Source organism: Lolium perenne, chromosome 5, assembly GCF_019359855.2.
Source record: "Lolium perenne isolate Kyuss_39 chromosome 5, Kyuss_2.0, whole genome shotgun sequence".
Lineage (NCBI taxonomy): Eukaryota > Viridiplantae > Streptophyta > Magnoliopsida > Poales > Poaceae > Lolium > Lolium perenne.
Genome location: NC_067248.2, coordinates 249,136,008 through 249,157,570, shown reverse-complemented (window position 1 = coordinate 249,157,570; position 21,563 = coordinate 249,136,008). Strand labels below are relative to the sequence as shown.

Genomic DNA, 21,563 nt, shown 5'->3' with positions numbered 1-21,563 from the left:
TACGCCCACACCGGATATGGACCGAACTGTCTCACGACGAACCCAGCTCACGCACTTTGTGCCATTTGCACCGCCTACTTTTTTTTGTTGTGGAAAAAGGTCTTTCAACCGAGATCCTAAAGTGCATTCATTTCCTATTTATAGCGCAGCCTGTACCACGTATTCCTCCCTGGTGTCAGCCCTTCTTCGAACTGATCAACAATGTCTGCCACCTTCATCTGGAATTGCACCGTAAACGGGTTCGCGCCGAGGATGCGGAACCCAGAGAACTTTCTCTAATCCAACGCCGCATTCTCCGAAGATTGAGGAACAAGAGGAGATCCATTAAAAGAAATCTTTCTCAGAGAGAAAATCTAAACAGTAACATCAAATCACAAACTACACGAAAGTTGTCCATTTATTATGGGTGTGGAGCCACTAGCTTTGAACCTGGCAATTCCAGAGAAAATGTAATATATATTGATTACTGCACTGTTGAGATAAGGTACAATCCTTTTGTCACTAACCCTTTCGAGTTTTGCATATTGACAAATGCAGTTCGCAAAAATGATTGAGTTAATAATTTGCTCCTCTTATTTAATCTGATGATACTTTTTGTGTTATTTGCACATAAAGTTTCTGACATTTATGTCATGCTTAGTCTACTAATTTTGGATTTTTTTTGTGGCAAACTTTTTTTTTCTGTTTACCTTGTCAGATTTCTACTTATCTAGGGAATGGACAGTTCGGTAGATAACACAACTCTAGCTCTTATAGCATAGCAGAAAGTGATGAGCAGAAGTTCATTCACCTGTGCACATCCTCTTTTACAATTTTTAGCATGCTGATTCTTTGATTTGAACATCTTAGCTTTCTATCTGCAAGTATAACATTTATAACTAAGTTTTCTAAACAAGAAATACTAGGTACCAAGGCTGAGTTAAATCTCCACATTTTATGCTCAGCCTGTAGAACAACTGAAACACTTTCGATGTTCCTTTGTTAAAGGGAACACCCATAGGAGATCAATGGTCAGCTTCATTGCTTGTTAACCATAAGGCTATTTGTCTTCTCGCTCTGAACCTGTGTCTGCCTTTTATCATGCAGCTTGAAGGGGAACTTAGTCTGACACTTTAGATCTGTTCATTCATATGTTGTCGAGATACTGATCAAGAACACAATATATACATCAGTTGCTGACAACGCGCTAAAATTATAGAGAAGAGGAAATCGTGGATGGCTTGCAAAACGGCTGAACCATGATATGGTTGGTGTTCATAAGTACATCGATCAACATCACCAAGAAGTTAGGCATGCATTATTATATTTTGTAGGCGGGGATGCCACGCTTTTCTTCTTTAATTATCTTGAATCAACTACCTGCATTTTTACATATTAATTATCTTGAAATCAACTACCTGGATCATCTCTTTTAGATATGGTCTGGATCATCTCTTTTATTTGTAGACTTGCTCTACCCTGGTGTTTGATCAATGACTGAAAGGTGTATAGGAATTAGCCCGTTTGAGATGCATGGGATATTTTGAAGTTGCATTCGTATTATTTCAGTTTTATAAACATGGAATATTTTGAAGTTGCATTTGTATTATTTCAGTTTTATAATAGTTGGTGAAGTTTTTGGACGTATACATTAGTGCGACGGGTCTTGCATGTAGCCGGTGGAGCTACCATCGTAGTGGTGACAGAGAGGGTGAGTGGTCGGTAAAGTGTTGAATATTGTATTTGTGGTTATGTCAATGTACACCTTTTTTCACCGGCAACTGTGTGTTTGTGGATTCCTTGGTTTGATAAAAGGAACTATATGTTGGGGTTCATTCAAAACTGTTGCATCAGACTTAGTAGCATCATAACAATATAAAAATAATAATCTGACTAATGTATGATTAAAGGGACATTCGTTCTTGGTGCCTTTATAGACGGTCACAATTTGAAGAGGATAAATCATGGGATGAGCACTAAAATTTAACTCATGGACACAATTTAAATTTTACCGTTGCAATGTATTTGGCATATTAGGCGTGCATCTATACTCAGCCTCTACCTAAATGTGCATGTGTTATGGTCATCCTCTTTCGGAACGGTTAAGAAATCGTTGCCTAAAAAAATTAGCATCCGCACCATTGGCTTGCCGACGGAATTTTTTACACCAGCCATTATTAAAGATTTGCAAAGCTCCTTTTGTGTTTGACACAGAAGGCTACAATCTAGGGTTGTCTCCGGATATTTATGAATATTAAAGTGTTGTTTGGACTAATCAGAAAAGAAGTACTCTTTATACCTATATTTACAAAACATGTTTTGTGAGACAATAATACATCTAAATAGAGATGTTATTGAGTTGACAGTTATAACACTTCAGAACACATGTGTGAGACTTGCCGCGAAAAACTAACAAGAGACTTAGAACTTGAAACTTAGAACCTGAAACCACACATATGCACAATAATAATGTTTGTTATTGTGTTCGGTATAATGACATGACACGGTAGTACATTATGATATCCTTGATTTGTTTTAAATTTTTATAGTGAGTTGTGAATAATATATATATATTGAGAAATAAAATTTGAGAACCCGTTGCAACGTACGGGCATTTGTACTAGTCTACTTTACAACGCGTTTTACCTTTTTTGCTTTTTACCGTGTTGTTTATACTACAAAAGCATGTTCGCCCTGTTTTTGACACGAACGTACTCTAGCACAGTTGGTCGGCACGCGAGGGCGAAGCCGTAGGTCGTGGGTTCGAATCTCTGGCTCCCCCGTTTATTTTTCGAGCGCGGTCGCTCAAAGACGGAAATGGAAAAAAACGGATCGATCGAGCGGTCGACCGCTAGCTAGGGTCGCTCAAGATTGATATAGGTGTTTGCTATTTCTTGTCCGATCTGAAAGTCAGTCGTCTATCCCGTGTGATTTCTAAATCATCCAATTCTCTCTAGTTTAATTTTTCTCCTACTTTTTTTTATAATGGCCCAGATTGAGAAATTCTTGTTAAAATCCATAAAAAAAATCCAGATTTGAAGAATATTCTGGTGGTGGTTTGTCCATATAAACGGTGCTTTTGTTGATATTATATTGTAAACAAATGTATCAAATATCAATGGCGTATACTATACTTTGTTGATATAATCCTGGCTCCTGTTTGGTATCTGCAACTAAAAAAATGTTCCGTGGAACATTATTTAAGAGATTATACAAAGCATGATTTTAAAATATCTATATAATTGTTCTGAAATGTAATTAGATCATTTTTGGTATGACTCAAATTTTAGTAAATAAAAAAAATATATATATATATAATATGTGCCATATTTCTTTGGTATCATTACTGATCCCATACTTAGAAAAATATATTGATCATACGATTTGAGTTGCTCAAAAAAATTTGGAGATATTTTAAATGGACTGAAATTATTTAAATAAACCAATACTAGAAAAAGGCCTAGCCGTAAGATCACTAGTAGTGGCGCACCCCTCTAGTGGTGCTCCACTGCTATATATATAGAAGTGGCGCACCAAAAACAGGTGCTCCACTGCTATGAAAATACTAGTGGCGCACCACAACAACCATGCGCCATTGCTATATTTATTTTATGATTCAGCTCCACCCCAGACTTGAGTTAGTAATGGTGCATGAGTGGTGCGCCACTACTAACTGTTAGCAGTGGCGTGATAGTAGTGGCGCACCACTGATGGCAAAAAGTGGTGCGCCACTGATAGCCTGTTTTCTAGTAGTGAACTATAATATATGTGAATCATATTTGTGTGAAAAAGAAATAAAACAGGAATATGTGCGAAAAAAGGAGCATATTTTCTTAAAAATTATCATGAACTAAAACTTTTATGAAAACAATGTAAGATGATTGGAGTATATGGTAATAATATATGGAACTTCTATGAACTTACGAAAATAGGAAATTGTGACATGATATTTCGTAGGAATATTTTGTCATTTATTTTAAAACTGATACAATATTTGAAACATGGTTGAAAAATTATACAAACTGAACCTAATTAAAATCAGTAAGAACCATCCATCGGAGTTAGTGTCGTGCATTAGAATAAGTACAGAAGTAAGTTGTTAATTCAGGAGAGATTTTACCGTGGTGGAATGAATGGAAATAATTGAAGAGAGAGAATTCGGGGTGGAGAGAGAGGAGAGGGGACAGAGCCATGTGGGTGGGACCTACACATGCAGCAGACATGCAGCAGAAAATCACGAAAGAGCTAATACGTTGGACGGGGTAGATTGTACTGGATCAGCTGTCACCGTGTGATTGGTTCGGGGTACTCCGGTAGTTACCGGCTCCGCCAGAAAAGACTTTCGGCGGGAGGTTGCCCCCATGCATAGTAGTAGTACTAGAAGATCTAGGTTTAGGGGCCGGAGAGGTTGCCATAAACCGGTCAGTGGATTCTCTCCAACGCAGCAATTTTCATCCATCCAGCGCAGCAACACGCCTCCTTGATTCCAACGTTCTTGCATGGATTTTCATAGGCCCACACATCAAAGAAGCCCCAACAGGCTACAACGATGTACTCCCTCATGTTTTTATATATAAGGCTGTTAAGTATTAAAGCAAAATTTTACCTAATAATTTGATCCACAAAACATAAATTACATGAAATAACCATATATATTATTGATTTTTTTCTTAAATAAGAATACAATGGTATACTTTTCGTGACATGCAACTCGTATTTTGTTGGTTACATTATTAGTCAAAGCACTACCTCAAAATATGTGGTGGCTTTATATACACAAACGGAGTGAGTACTGTAGTTCAAATTTGCTACTCAACAATGACCATAGTTACCCTTCCACTTGGAGCTCGCGTTTCACGGATCCCTTGTTTAAAAAAAATAAAAATAGCATCTTGAAGATTCAAAAAAATCTGAAAAAACCTAGATATATATAACATTGTACTTTACCAATGTGCAAAATCTCAACTCAAAATACCTATATTCATGGTTGCTTTAAAATGTCAATTCTGACATTGTGAAGTTTTGAACCCTCAAATCTATCAAATTTATCACTTTTGTGTAGCCCCAAATATATTGTACTAGTACGCCGGTACGTGCACAGCACGTTCACAATTCAACTTGTGAAAACATGTACGCTGAAGAAAACAAGAAAACACAAGATTTCTTGAGAAATCAAATTAATAAACTGTTCTCTTATGAAGCTCTTTGTTTTGTATGTAAAGCTGCTTGGATGAATTATGCAATGGCGCGTTTCAGTGCATGGTAAGTTATATTTATCAATATGCAGTTATGTACCACAATAGAATTCTCTTGTAGTAGTCACATTTGTTCATGGAAGAAAACGTTTTGTTAAATGCGAACCTTAGAAAACATAATAACATATACACCAAACGATCTTACATCAGAGCATCATTACATATGTGGGGATGGCTAGTATTATACTCTAATTACAAGGACACATAGCTAATGTAATGTAGAAGTCTGTCTAATATTGATCGATCCTTATACAAACTTTCGCCACAGAAGATCCTATTAAGTATTCATGACTGGCCAACTGCAACAACCCACAAGATCTCACAATCTCACATCTTCTCGATGCCTCTTTTAACTTCTGAAAACTTCCCATCCTGAAGGTGCTACCAGGCCGGCGCATCGTTTTTTCATGCGCATCGGTTTCTCCAGAATACTCACGTCACTCACTGGGTACTGTAGGAACGAATCCCTCTACTCTGGACCATACGATGGACCCTCATCAACGGTCAAAATTCCTTCTCACGTTCACGATTCAAAATTTCAAAACTCGCACACTATATAGGAGTATAGATATAGATTTGAGATTTTTCACTTTAAATTAAAATATTTTCTACTTATAGGATTGTTTTCAGAATTTTTAATATTTTGAAGAAATAGGCTTCATGGAGCTCTGTCTCTATTTGGGTTTCCACCCTTCTAACATGGTACATGTTTGTTCTCCAATACAAAGGGCACGTCATATTTTTTGATACAAGTTGACGAACAATTAATATTATTATTTTAAACATAAGGCCTCTAGCTCGGTTTTAAAGATAAAGCCACAAACGGGCAGCGCATATGCATAGTCTGTTACAAGCAAGCACACACTCATCCACACAACATAGTTCCGTTCGATCCACCCAGGATCAGACTACTACAACGCGAAGGCAGGTAAGTTCCAGAATAACATGGCACATGTGGATATTAAAAGGACAGGTCAAGCTCTAGTCTGTGTGTGAAGCGTCTTTACCGCGTCCACGGCCTCGTACACCAACGTCTAGTCCCTCGGTATGACCAGAACCCTCCAGCCTTGCATACGAAGAGATATTTAGAAGAAAATATTAGCCGGATTTCCAATCAACTTCCCTTCTATGGTTAGTTTGTTGCAAATGTACCACAACGTCCAACATTGTGCCACAAAAGTGATCCAAACTAATCTACAAAGGAGGCCTGGTATGTCATTACTAATTGCAAGAACATTGCGAGATCTCACTAGCTCCTGCCAAACAAAGCAAGCGGTGGGCATGCAAAGAACATGTGATTGCAATCTTCAAGATCCCAGCACATGCCCCATTTGAGGGGCCATGGCGTTTCACCACCTGCTCACACGATGGTAATCGACCTTCACTAGTGGAAAACAGGGCTTCCGTGGGAGCCTTTTGTCGCGGGCGCGCCTGCACCCGCGACAAATGGCCTGGCCACGTCGCCCCGAAACCATGTGGAGCGCGCGGAGGCTTTTGTCGCGGCCTTTTGTCGCGGGCCGTATTACGACCCGCGACAAAAGGGGTAGGAGCGACGTGGCCACCCCTTTTGTCGCGGGTCGTAATACGGCCCGCGACAAAATGTCCCCGCCCTATATATAGAAGCAGCCAGCCACCCCCCCCACCTCATTTTTTCCTTGGTGGTGAAGGTGGAGGTGTATGCTAGCTCATTTTTTCTACATGTGCACAAGAGGTGTTTGATGGAATGCTTGTGAGAGGGATGCCACTTGGTTTATTTGATAAGATTTCTCCTCTTTTTGATCCAAAAAGGTTAGCAACTATTTTCTTGACTATATATATATGCATAGTCCGTACAATACTAATTTTAGCAAGGTGATTGCATCTGATACATATATAATTGTGCTTATGATGCAGATGAGTCATCCATGGATGTACGGTAACCGATGTGCTCCCGCTTTCAGAGAGGGCGTGAATTCTTTCTTGCTTGTGGCCGAGGCCAACAAGTCGAAGCAAGGTTTTATGTGCTGTCCATGTCTAAAATGTAAGAACGAGAAGGATTACTCTTGCTCAAGAGATATTAAGAGCCACCGCTTCGGTTTGGGTTCATGTCCAGTTATAATGTTTGGACCAAGCACGGAGAAGAAGGGGTTATGATGGAAGACGGCGATGAGGAAGAAGATAATGATGAGAAGTATTATCGATCTATGTTCTCTCGAATGCTTTGATACCGCAATGGACGACAATGAAGAAGAAGGAGGTGAAGAACAGCATCGAGATGATCCTGTTGATGATGATCTTCGTCGGGCCATTTCGATGCAAGAAGAGACGTGACACGGATAAGGAGAGGTTGCGGTTCGACAAGATGTTAGAGGACCACCACAAATTGTTGTACCCAGGTTGTGAAGATGGGCATAGAAAGCTGGGTAGCATATTGGAATTGCTGAAATGGAAGGCAGAGGTCGGTGTGGTGACTCGGGATTTGAGAAATTGATGATAATATTAAAGAAGTCGTTTCCAAGAAATAATGAATTGCCCGTCGGTACATATGAAGCAAAGAAGCTTGTCTGCCCTCTAGGATTAGATGTGCGAAGATACATGCATGCATTAATGACCGTATCCTCTACCGCGGTGAGAAGTACGAGAATTTGAATAAATGCCCGATATGTGGTGCATTGCGGTATAAGATCGTAAAAGATGACCCTGGTGATGTTGAGGGCGAGCCACCCAGAAGAGGGTTCCTGCGAAGGTGATGTGGTATGCTCCAATAATACCACGGTTGAAACGTTTGTTCAGTAAACAAAGAGCATGCCAAGTTGTTGCGATGGCACATGGAAGAACGTAAGAAAGACGCGATGTTGAGGCACCCCGCCGATGGTCGGCGGTGGAGAAACATCGGGAGAGAGTTTCCGGATTTTGCGGGTGAGGCAAGGAACTTATACTTTGGTCTAAGTACGAGATGGCATGAATCCTTTTGGGGAGCAGAGCTGCAGTCCACGGCCTGGCCCGTGACTCTATGTATCTACAACCTTCCTCCTTGGTTGTGCATGAAGCGGAAGTTCATTATGATGCCGTGCTTATCCAAGGCCCAAAGCAACCGGGCAACGACATTGATGTGTACCTAAGGCCATTAGTCGATGAACTTTTGGAGTTGTGGGCCAAACCAGGTGTACGTGTGTGGGATGAGCACACGGAGCAAGAATTTGACCTACGAGCGTTGCTATTCGTAACCATCAATGATTGGCCTGCTCTCGGTAACATTTCGTGACAGACGAACAAAGGATACAATGCATGCACACACTGTTTAGATGAGACTGAAAGTAAATATTTGGGAAAAAGCAGAAAAGTTGTGTACCCGTTCAATCGTCGTTTCCTTCCGCGCAAGCATCCCTTAAGGAAAAAAGGCAAGCATTTCGATGGCGAGGCAGACCGCCGTCTGAAGCCTCGTCCCCGTAGTGGTGCTGATATATTTGACATGGTCAAGGATTTAAATGTTATCTTTGGAAAGGGTCCAGCGGTCGACTGTTAGAAAGACGATGACGGACACGCGCCCATGTGGAAGAAGAAATCTATTTTACGGGAGCTAGAATATTGGAAAGTCCTGGAAGTCCGCTCTGCAATCGACGTGATGCACCTGACCAAGAATCTTTGTGTGAATATTCTAGGTTTTACGGGCGTGTATGGAAAGACAAAAGATACAACGAAGCACGGGAGGACCAGGAACTTCATAAAGGACGAAACGGCAATCATCCGTGGCAGTTTGTAGGGCCTGCCAGCTATGCTCTTACCAAACAAGAGAAGGAGATCTTTTTTGAAGCCCTATTCAAGTATCAAGGTTCCGTCTGGTTTCTCGTCGAATATAAAGGGGATAGTAAATATGAAGGAGAAAAAATTCCGAACACGAAGTCCCATGACATCACGTGCTTATGACACAATTGCTTCCGATTGCATTGAGGGGACTTCTACCAGAAAATGTTCGACTAGCCATTGTGAAGATATGTGCATTCTGAACGCAATTTCTCGAAGGTAATGGATCCGTAAACTTTGTCGGGATTACGGGAAGATGTGGTCCAATGTCTTGTCGGCTTCGAGTAGTTGTTCCCACCATCCTTCTTCAATATTATGACGCACCTCCTCGTTCACCTAGTTGAAGAGATTAGAATTCTCGGTCCTGTATTTCTACACAATATGTTCCCCTTCGAGAGGTTCATGGGAGTCTTAAAGAAATATGTTCATAACCGAGCTAGGCCGGAAGGAAGTATCTCAAAGGGCTACGGAACCGAGGAGGTCATTGAGTTTTGTGTTGACTTTCTTCCCGACCTTAAGCCGATTGGTGTTCCTGAATCTCGGTATGAGGGGAGGCCGACCGGAAAAGGCACACTAGGAAGGAAAGCAACGGTGTGGAGGGACAAGATTTCTTTCAATCAAGCGCACTACAGTTCTATACAATTCCAGCTTGGTGGCTCCGTACATCGAGAAACATAAGAATGTTTTACGAGAAATAAACCGGGCCAGCCCGAGTCCTTGATTACACGTCAACACATGAATACCTTCGAGTTGGTTGCAAAGACATCTCATTAATGACCCATCTGCGGTGGAGCAGCTGTACTTGTTGGCCAGGTTACCATCTTCAAACATATGTACATTCCAAGGGTACGAGATAAATGGGAATACATTTTACACGATCGACCAAGATAAGAAGAGCACCAACCAAAACAGCGGTGTCCGCTTCGATGCAACAGACGAGAATGGGCGGACCACCACATATTATGGATACATAGAGGAGATATGGGAACTTGACTATGGTCCCACTTTTAAGGTCCCTTTGTTTCGGTGCAAATGGGTGAAGCTCAGCGCTATACATATTGACGATAAGTACGGTATGATAACGGTGGATCCCAACAATCTTGCGTGCACAGACGAGCCTTTTGTCCTAGCCAGCGAGGTGGCTCAAGTTTTCTACGTGAAGGACATGTCTAGCAAATCAAGAAAAAGAAATCAACAAAAGAATACATCAATCGAGGAGCCAAAGCGCCACATAGTTCTTTCGGGGAAAAGAAACATCGTGGGAGTGGATGACAAGACAGACATGTCGTAAGATTATAATAAGTTTAAAGAAATTCCGCCCTTCACGGTGAAAATTGACCCAAGCATCTTGCTAAATGATGAAGATTCTCCATGGCTACGGCGTAGAAGATCACAACACTAGATGGCGATGTAATAATGTATTCTTCATATATAGTTCCCAAGACAATCTCTACATTTATGTAATAATGAAGATTAAAGCTGTGCTTGGCTTGTTGATCTGCTTGGCAAGGCGTATCGATGCTCCTTTTATAGGCACGGCACCGCTTCTACTTTGTCTTATTACTTCGACAGCCGTCGTGCGCTACATGCTTTATCTCATCGAGCAAGGTGCGTCCACCCACGCGTCCTTATCCTGCCGACACCTTTAGTCGCGGTTGCAGCCACCAACCGTGACAAAAGGTTACCGACACATCCTTATCCTGCCGACGACTTTAGTCGCGGTTGCAGCCACCAACCGTGACAAAAGGTTACCGACACATCCTTATTATCCTGCCGACATCTTTAGTCGCGGTTGCAGCCACCAACCGTGACAAAAGGCCCTCCTAGATAAGCCTCCCCGATCTTTTGTCGCGGTTTGAGCCTCCACCCGGGATGAAAGTTTCGCGCGCCACTTCGTTCCCGCCTATTTTCTTCCCGCATTCCCGCCATTTTCCACTATATATATGTAGGCTTGGACTCTCATATCTGCAAACCTCATCACTCTCTCCCATGGCTTCCATCGTATGTCTAACACCCCGGGAGGCGGAGGCGCTTTGCGCCTCGAACTACCCCTGCCCGCCCGGCTACCGCGTCCCGACCGGCTGGTTGCCGAGCGTCGGAGGCGTACCGGTCCCTCCTATCCCTGTAGGTGTGCCACGCGAGATGGCCATCACGAACCACTACTATTTCGAGCTCACGCCCGAGCAAGCGGAGGAATCCCCGGTGGCATCCCGACTACAGCCCGACTTGGGACAGCTTCTTCATCAATCGGCGTGAGAGGGCGGTTGCCGAGTACGAGGAGGACGGCCCGCCTCCTTCGAACTTCAACGAGGCCGGCCGTCGGATGTGGTGGCGCGGCCGGACTCTCCAGAGCGTCCTGGCCTATCGTGGCCCCCGCTGCGCTACCCTCAATCCCAGCCCACGCGTGGTCATCCGCCGAGGTTCGACAACCGCGACCCCGAAGCTCGCGACGCGGACGTCGGCGACCGTGAGGACTACCGTGGCGACGCGTCGCGGACTAGGCACGACGATGATTGCATGCCTCCAACATTCGAATCTAGCCATGTATCTTATTTTTCGGTTGAGCTACGTACTTTAATTTCAGTTCAATCGTAATAAATTTCGTGTCAACCACTTTATTGAACAAAAACAACCGACAACGACTTTATAAACTAAATTTAAACTAATAGAACCGACAACGACTTTATTGAAATTACAATAAAATAGATAAATTACTAGTCTAGTCTCTACTCGTCGTCGGAGGTTGTCTCCGTCCAAAGGTCATCCCACCGAGGGTCGTTTTCGGTCCAAGTTGTATTCGAGTTCTCGAGCTCGAAGGCGGCGACGGCCCGACGGTTGCGCCTGTTGGACCTGCGTTGTGCCCTAAGGTGAGCAAAGAACGCGTCGGGGGACCGCGCCCTCCACTGGCGCATCAACGCTCGTCGCGCTCGGCGATGGCGATCCTGCGCCGCACTGGCGATGCGGCGACGGTCCTCGTCGGTGACGAGGCACGGCGGTGGCGCGAGGAACTCCGCCTCCTCTAGCGATTCAACATCCGGAAAGTTGATGTCGTGCCCTGGCCGCCGAAAGCGCCACGCCGCCGCGTCGTAAGCGCGCGCCGCCTCCTCCGGCGTGTTGTACGTGCCGAGGGTGAGGCGGAAGCCACCGGCGCGTATCTCGGCGGTGAACCTACCGCTCGGATGCACTCGAACGCCACGGAAACCGGACGCCCCTCGACGACATGGAGGCATCCCGGAGATGAATGAGCGGAGGCGGTGGCGACGTGTGGTTGCGCCCGCACTCGTCGCTCTATATAGCGCACGCGGGGCATGGCACGTGTTAGCGGTGGCTACACGTCGCACGCCGGCGTCGGCGGGTGAGGCACGTGGCAGCGGTGGCTACACGTCGCACGCCGGCGTCGGCGGGGCGAGGCACGTGGAAGAGGTGGCGACACGTGGCACGGGGACGCGACACGAGTGGATATGATGCGAGATGCAAATAGTTATATGGATATCATATTCATGTTCATTGGATTTTTCTGATCAATTTTCATATATAAAACTTTTCTTTTTGAGTTACCATTTAAAAGTTATTGAAATAATAGTTTTTATTAAAAAAAAACAGAAAAACAAAAAACGAAAAAAACAGAAACACAAAAAGCTGTTGCGAGGCCTGATCCGCGTGAAGCGCATCCAACGGCTCCAGGCCGTTTGAATCCAACGGCCTGGAGCCGTTGGATGCGCTTCACGCGGATCGGCCGCCTCCCCTCCCACCCCCCTTTTTGTCGCGGGTCGAGCCACGGCCGCGATAAAGACCCCCTTGTCGCGGGTGGTGGCACGACCCGTGATAAAAGGGGGCCTTTTATCACGGGTCGTGCCACCACCGCGACAAAGGGGTTAGGTATAAATACCTAACCCCGCGGGCGGAGCCCCCACCCGCGACACACGGAGGCCAACACTTAGCGAAATTCACGCCGCCGAGGCTGCCGGATTTTGCCGTGCCGCCGTCGATCTGCGCGCCGTCGCCGCCGTCGATCTCCTCTGCCCGCGCCGTCGCCGCCGTGAGCCTCCTCGAGCTCCCTCTCTGCCCGCGCGTGCCCTCTGCCGCCCGCGCCCTCTGCCGCTGCCGTCGATTGCCGCCGCGCGCGCCGCCGCCGTCGATTGCCGCCGTGCCGCGCGCGCCGCCGCCGCCGCCGCCCATGCCCGTGCCGGCCCCGCCGCCGCGCCGCGCCCTCCGCAGGTACAAGCCGCCGACCATGTGCGCCCGCCGTGGGCGCCCCGGCCGGCCCTCTTTTTTAATTTTTTTCTTAGTTAGATAATTTGTATAATTAGTTAGTTCATTTTTGTAATTAGTTATTAGTTAGTTTATTTTTGTATATAGACATTTTAGTAATTAGTTATTAGTTAGATAATTAGTATGTAATTAGTTAGTTCATTTTTGTATATAGACATTTTAGTAATTAGTTATTAGTTAGATAATTAGTATGTAATTAGTTAGTTCATTTTTGTATATAGACATTTTAGTATGTAATTAGTTAGTTCATTTTTGTAAGTATTTTGTTGTAATTAGTTAGTTTATTTTTGTTGTAATTAGTTAGTTCAAATTTGTAGTTTAAATTTTGTAAGTATTTTGTTGTAATTAGTTAGTTTATTTTTGTTAAATGTAATTAGTTAGTTCAAATTTGTAGTTTAAATTTGATTAGTTAGTTCAAATTCGGATCGGCCGCCGACACACCCTCTCGCAAACACCCGCCGACACACCCCTCTCGCAAACACACCCTCTCGCAAACACCCGCCGAGACCCCTCTCGCAAACAAGCGACGTCGACTCCCTCCCCCTCGCAAAAACCCGTCGCCGACACCCTCCCCTCTCGCAAACACGCGCCCTCTCCCGCTCGCAAACACGCGCCGACACCCTCTCCCTCTCGCAAGCACGCGCACTCTCCATCTCGCATGCTCGCGCCGACACCCCTCTCCCTCTCGCAAACACGCGCCGCCGAGACCCTCTCCCTCTCGCAAACACGCGTCGCCGACACCCTCTCCCTCTCGCAAACACGTGTCGCCGATTAGGGTTAGGGTTTGGTTTGTGTTTGATTAGGGTTAGGGTTTGGTTTGTGTTTGAACATTTACTTATCGATTTAATTCTTTTGCAGAAACAATGGATCAATTCGAACGGGACTTGGAACAGGGAAGACATATTCGAGGACATGATCCGCGATGGTACTGAGCCGACCGAGCCGGCTCACGGTGATGGAGAAGCCGACGGCTCCTGTCATGGAGAACCCGACGGCTCCGGTCATGGAGAAGCCGACGGCTCCGGTGACGGAGAAGCCGACGGCTCCGGTGACGGAGAAGCCGACGACGGCTCCGGTGACGAGGTATTAATGGAATTCTATATGTACATATGTATTGAGGCATTAGTATAGAGGCATTAATGCAATTCTATATGTATTCTCTTAGGCCTCCGAAGATAAGATAGAGAAACGAGGCCCGGCAAAGAAGTTGACCAAGAAAGACCACTTCACAATTGAAGTTATATCACCGGAAGGCCAACCGGTGGCACCCGAGAATGTCGGAGTGAAGTTCAAAAATCAGTGCGGAGTTGTGGTTAGAGATCGTGTCCCGATCACTTTGTCGAGAATGGAACAAGACGAAGAATGTGTCCGAAAATCAGGTTGCCGATAGGTACAAGGACACACTTTTCGAGACCTCATGGCACATTTCACTTTGCCGGATTTGGGATCGGAGTCTGAGAATGCTAAGCAGCGAGAGCTAGTGAAGAAATGGGCTCTTAAGAAGATGGGCGAACTTTTCCGGGCGTATAAGAACCGGTTATGGAAAAATTATAAGAAAGACAAGAAGCCTCCGATTCGAGAACTACCTAGCGAAGCAGGAGCATAACTGGGAAGAATTTGTGAGGTACAAAGAATCAGAGGAGGCTGTGAACTGTCAAATGAAAAACAAGAAGAATGCAAGCGAGAAGAAATATCACCATCATACGGGGCGAGGGGCTACGGAAGAGCCATGCCTAAGTGGGATGCACAAGAGGCTGAGATGGAGCTGAACGGGATCACTCCAGAACCCACGCGAGAAGGATGGGACATAAGGGCTCGAAATTGGTTCCTCGCGCATGGCTGTGAGTATGACATGAAGACAGGGAACATTGTTGAAAGTGACACCGGGGTTAGGGTACCCGGGCAAAAATGGATTGAAGTGACGACGACAGATATAAAGGCGGGAAAACTAAAGTTTGCTCCCGATAGAGAGAAAGACTTGCGACGCTTGTCCTCGGTAATCCCGAGAAGGGAGGACGAACAAGAGGCTTCGGCCCTAGTGTTCCGTGGTCGCTTGGGTTTCCGGCCGACGCGGAGACTTATAGAAGCCGAGCGAGAGCTAAACAACGCCACCGGAGGTGCGGGAATGACCGGATGGCCGAGTTCCAACGCCGACTTGACCAGCAGCAGCGGGAGCTTCAGCAGCAGCGGCGGGAGATAAATGAACTAAAAGGACAGCGCCCGCCAGATAATACCGCTGAAATATCTCAGCGACGAGACAACAGCGTGGCCGACTCGGAGGCCCCTCCTACACGGATGATGATAGATGCCGGTCCTGGCGACCCTTGGATGGAAGCAAGGAGACAACACCTTGTGATCTCCAGGAGGGGTTCGGGAAGGTTTCTGTTCGGGTGGCGGTCGGCTAGGTCTTCCCGGCATTTGGACCTGAAGGTGAGCCGGCAACATGGCATGGCAATCCGATTCCAGCTGGCTATGCTCGTGTCGGGGTGGATTCGGTTGTCCCATGGGAGACATTGGAGCTCCATATCCCTGGAGGTGATGGGGGGCTTACACTCGGAGAGGTGCTTGGGAGAAATCATTCTCTGGGAAAAGAAGAACATCAGGCTGCCAGCTGGGTAGCACCTAGTACCGGTCGTCCCGGCGGGTCACCATCACCTCCTCCAGGTGATCGCAGGCCACCATCACCTCCTCCTACCGATCACATGTCGACACCATCACCCCGTGGGTACGACGTCGACCACGACATCGGTACTCCATCTCCATCTCCGGCGCCGCCTCCGCCCACTAAGACTCGGAATGCACCCAGTAGGAAGCGTTTCAAGAGTCCTGTCCCCAAGAGGTCGCCCTCCCAAAAGTACCAAAGGTTCCTCCCCCGTCCTTGGGATCTTCTTGTCGAGGAAAATGCGGCGCTGTTGCGAAACACAACTATGATCATTTCCATAAGCCAAAACCTCCAGCGCCAGAGCCATACACAGAGAAGCAAATAGAATATGCTACTAGTTTTACGAACACACCATCGCAGTATGAGTTACACGAGAAGAAGGATGACTATACACGCACTCTTGCGAAGGTTATTGACCAAAAGAAGGATGAAAAGGCTAAGGAGAAGGACATTGCGGCACGAGCAAATCATCGGCTAGAAGTGCAGATGAGAAAAGGTCAAGTTCAACAAGTGCACCCCTCAAGGCCAAGCAAACGACAAAAGGCAAAAAGAGAAAGGAAGGTCCCCTCCTCGGTGCTCAGCCCAAACAATCGATCCCACCACTCAAAGGGTTTAATGTTCCCAAGGTGTACGAGGAACATGGTGGTCTTGTCAATATGGAAGAAGCTGCAACTCTAGCGGCTCAATGTGGAGTTACCGTGGACGAATTGTTTGGTGCCGCAGATGCTGCACTACCCACTTCTGATATAGCTCCTACATTTGTCTACGGGGAAGACTTGGTCAGCAGAGCAGCTGCATAAACTGCCAACACATATGCGGAATTTGCATCAGTGGTACCTTGATGCATGCAAGGAGAAAAAATGTACATCGTGGCGAGTATACCATGGGAATATTACTACCGAAACGAGGAGATCCATATTGAGATGAATGAACTTATATGCAGTTATTCAATCTAGAAGCCCTCGACAAATCTCTCATGAGTTGCTATTGCTTGTAAGTTGTTAACTACATATAAGTTCATTTTCATTCAGTTCATGTTCGTTTTCATTGCATATATATACTCATTATATCTTATGGGTTCTCTTTTGCAGATCAAGATCGGTGAGTGCAAAAGTAATAATATTATCAATGTTGGGTTTGTTGACCCGGATAAAATACATGTTGAAACGGTGAAGCATAAACGAAGAAACGGGGGAAACCTACTAAGGTTTTTGGGGCAGCAATATTTACTGTGATTCAATATTGTTTCCTTACAACTACGAGTGAGAGTCTTAATGATCTTTTATGCACATTCAATTTTTCTTACTCGATGTTAAGTGTAATTCCTGACGTATATATGCATAACATGTGCAGCTTCCACTGGATTCTACTAGACATTCAACCTGATAAGGGAATAGTTGAAGTAAGAGACCCATCGAGTAGAGGCACAGACGGGTTCCAGGACTTGCGAGATTGCTCCAAGTGTAATTTCCTTCATCGCCGCGCTTTATCTTTCGTGAGATATCAATTAATTATCCACTCATTCAATCATTCTTTTGCCTGGCAGGGCTTGGCAAGCTTTGAAGAATGTTCATAAGGTCATTACCTTTGCAAAGAAGCTAACATTTACTCTGTAGCGTGCCCCCGACAGCCACAAGGGACGAATCTATGTGGATACTACGTTTGCGAGTCCATTCGCATGTTAACCATCGAGAAGCGAACAGAAATAAATTCGACGTAAGCAATAACATTCACAACTTTATTTATTATCATCAATATTTCGTTATCAAGACTGATATAGTCATACTCATCTCATTTTCGTATATAGGTCGACTTCATGCGGGACAGACTCCAACCAAAGGAACACGCACTAGGAATCGCGGAGGAAGTGGCGGGACTTTTGGTTAGAGAAGTAATAAACAACAAAGGCTTGTTTAGTCCAGATAGTTGTTCTACCTCCAAATAGACGGTCGTTAGTACCGTTTGTCGATCGTGAGCTCCATGTATATATGTAGGGAACCTACGAATATGTGTAAGGGGAATCGACTTCTGCTTCCAATATTTGTTTGATCGATCTATATATATATATAATGAATGAATGTGTACAACTTCTAGTAGCGTACAAATATATGCAACTTTTATTAACAGGCGGTCGGTGGCGGGGGGGGGAGGGGTGCTGCACCCCTCAAACCCTAAAGCAGAAGCGTTGTGCGCGCGCCACGTAGAAGGCCTTTTGTCGCGGGTGGTAATACCGCCCGCGACAAAGGCTTTGTGCCTGCGCGCCCCGCGGCTGCCACGTGGTGGACCTTATGTCGCGGGTCGTAAGTGACCCGGGATAAAAGGCCACCCTTTTATCGCGCCTTGCTTGTCGCGGCTGGCCGCCCGCGACAAAAGGCCCTAACCACCCGGATCAAAAGGCCTGTTTTCCACTAGTGCTTGATAACTTGCCAAAGGAAAATCTTTATCTTGGAAGGAACCCTTGTGCACCACGACCCCTTGAAGTGTGTGTCTGTCTCACTCTGAGACATACCAAGATAAATAGACCTACTCGAGTATACCCTAGATGCTTCAAGCGCCCATGAGACTTCATCATCCAAAGTATCATCAGATAGCACCTGAATCTCACTACACATTTTATCCCACTCCATCGCTTTGAGGAGACCAAATTATCTTTAGAATTTGATGTGGCACTACCCGGGTGTCCCTTCTAAAATGTGGGTGTCTAGAACCGTGATAAAGGAGTTTGCACAACAAGTTTATAGTCGCGGAAACCAATCTCACAGAGGGGCATTCCCGGACCACTAGTCCAGCCAGAAGAAGGTTTGTTTCCTATTCCGAACCTTGTGTTTGACACCTAATTTGAAGTACTAATTTTTTCTGAATAGCATTCCAACACTGAAATGATGGGCGCGAAAACCTAGCGTGCGTAGACGCACAAATATAGACCGATAGTGTGGGTCTTAAAGAAAAGGGTGAAGTTAATAGATTCAAATTTTAAGCTTTTTTTGAGTTTTTTTTTGAGAATGATTCAAAGCTGATGTGCTGATAATGTACCCTATCCAAGTAGTGTTCTTATTTTAAAGTACAACGTCAGTATATATCATGCCATCACATCAGCAACTACCCTAAAATAGCTGACGTGAGTGACCCTAAAAAAAATAGCTGACGTGAGTGATCCCTTAAAAAATAGCTGACGTGAGTGATGATTAACTTGACGGCAAACAGAATTACGGAATACTACTAGTATGATTTCAAGTACTCGGTATCATCGGACCATTTTCTAATCATGGGACCCACAGATCACAAAGTCGTGTTTCACTCCGATAGGTGTATCATATTTTATGGCTCGTGCTCTAGCCTTTAGGCCGTTTTCTCATTACAAGTCAAACAAGCAACATATTGTGTGCGGATCTTTTTTAATCTTTCTCCAATTATTCCGTACTTCACGTCACCTCTCCACTCGTTATAGTCGTTTTCGGCACAGCTTATGAAAATTAATTTATCTATTTTAACAAGTTCTTTCAATAATTCTTAACTTATAGACACTACGTACTAAATATTGAGTCCACCTACCTCATTTTCTTACTTACTTGCAAGTTTCAGATGTTACGTATATGTGAGCATCTATGATTATAATGTATTTTGCAAAAGAAAAAGAAAATTAGACGTTCCACCTGTACTTTTGGAGCATAAACTCAGGGGCTATATGTTAAAAAAATATGTTGATTATTTCAAGATATGATATGGTTATTAGATTGGTTGAAGATATGATATGGTTATTAGATTATTTCAGGGGACATAAGTTTGAGCCCTTTCGAAAATGCAGGTCCATTGGTACGGCGATATAATGAACACTTGCCAAGACGTAATAACATGTTCATCTTACACGGGGTCCAAGGGGATAAATATATAGCTACAAACGGACTTGTTCGTGGATTGTTATCATCACCTGGCTTAGCAATATTTTTAAAATAAAAGCAATACATATTATTAATTGTATTTAGCCTCAGCATCAATATAATGTTAAAAACTAGATGATACATTAAGGATGCACCCCCCCCCCCCCCCCCCCCCAATGATCGGCCACTCGCAGTTGGACCCAAACCGCTACGAAATACAACTATAGAAGAGGTTCTCCGAAACAACACCTCTAAAAAGGGATCAGTGCACCATCATCACCATCGCCCCACCAAAGATTGTAAGTTTTCATCTAACTCTCCAAACAATGGCTTTTCAATAGGCTTAGCCACTGTCAGTTAGAACCAATAAATATAAGATCTTAGGTGTTTACTCTGGATACTGAGACGCATGGGACATATCCACCAAAAATGAAGTCCCCAAGTGCTAATGCTCCCACTTGTCAACGCAGCTGTCGTTGCAAAGCATCAATTAGTATGTTCACAAGCACGTGTGCAATCCGAAAGGGAACAATATCTTGCAACCGTGACCACACAACAACACATGAAGCAATATATTCATCCTATCCAAGAATCTGCTTCCGCCAAGATCTTCTGATCATCAAACGATAGTCATCTTGACATCCCCGCTTCTGTCAACACCACGAAAATCGCAAGCATCGATATGTCCCGTGGTGTCATGTGAATCCGAGCTTTGCGACAGGCCCGTTGAAGCCCCACGGCCTGAAAGTTGCGCACGTGCTGTAGGTCCAGGAGCACCATATTCCAATCCGCGAAACCCATCGGCGGAGTGATGTGGAACTCGTCGGTGGCCATATCTTGGATGATTGGTAACAGGAGTATCGGCAGAATTGGTCCTATGAAAAGCACTAAGATCATCGCCTACCTCCTTTATTCGAGTCGCAGTACGAGCGAGAATAAGGGCCTGTTTGGATTGTGCCCATCCCTGCCCTGCCAAATCGGGGCTGGCCAATTTTTTGGCGCAGGTTTTCCCCGCCGATGGCTAGCCAAGATGTTGGCGGAAAACTAAAGTAGATGACCAAATAGTTGGCGAAGACCAAAATTTTTGGCCATCATCCAAACGGACGCCCACGCCACAGTCAAAGCCAAAAAAAATTGGTGGGGCTATACCTGGCTTCCATCCAAACATACCCTAAGCCTTGATGCGCAATGACCCCCCCCCCCCCCCCCCCCGCTGTTGTCGCAGGTCACTGGCACCTTCTGCTTTGAGCCCCCTGGCACCCAATGTCCACCGCCAACGTCGTGCCACACTGACCATAGCATATCTCCGTGCGGCCTCGATGGGGTCCCTCCGTTGCGGCTTCGGAAAGAAATGGTAATAGTTCTTTATAGGTTCACCGAGGCATTGGCCAACTGTATACTCCACTCATTTAGTGTTAGAGAACAAAAATTGTAAACTACATCAATAATTTAAGCACGTAAAACTTGACCAAACTTTTGGAAAACGAACTATCAACATCTATAATGCCAATTTGATCTTACTTCTTTTGCGAAACACGGTACATACGCAGACACTCACCCCTATGAACGCATGCACACCCTAACCCTATGAGCATGGGCGGACCTAGAAGTTTCTAGAAGCCTGGGCAAACATGCCTACCATGCCATTTTTTAGGACAAAATGCTATAGAACAGCATATGACACCAGAGTGCGAAACTTAGGTTTTGAAAACTCAGATGAACCGCGGGTGTTCA

The 21,563-nt window shown here is 45.0% G+C and overlaps 1 long non-coding RNA gene across 1 annotated transcript; it reads left to right on the top strand.

The window, feature by feature from the left end:
* Positions 1-407: 407 nt before the first annotated feature.
* LOC127302611 (uncharacterized) lies at positions 408-1,527 on the top strand. Its single transcript, XR_007852970.2, has 2 exons — positions 408-484; positions 1,087-1,527. It is a non-coding gene; the product is annotated as an uncharacterized lncRNA (long non-coding RNA).
* Positions 1,528-21,563: the final 20,036 nt, after the last annotated feature.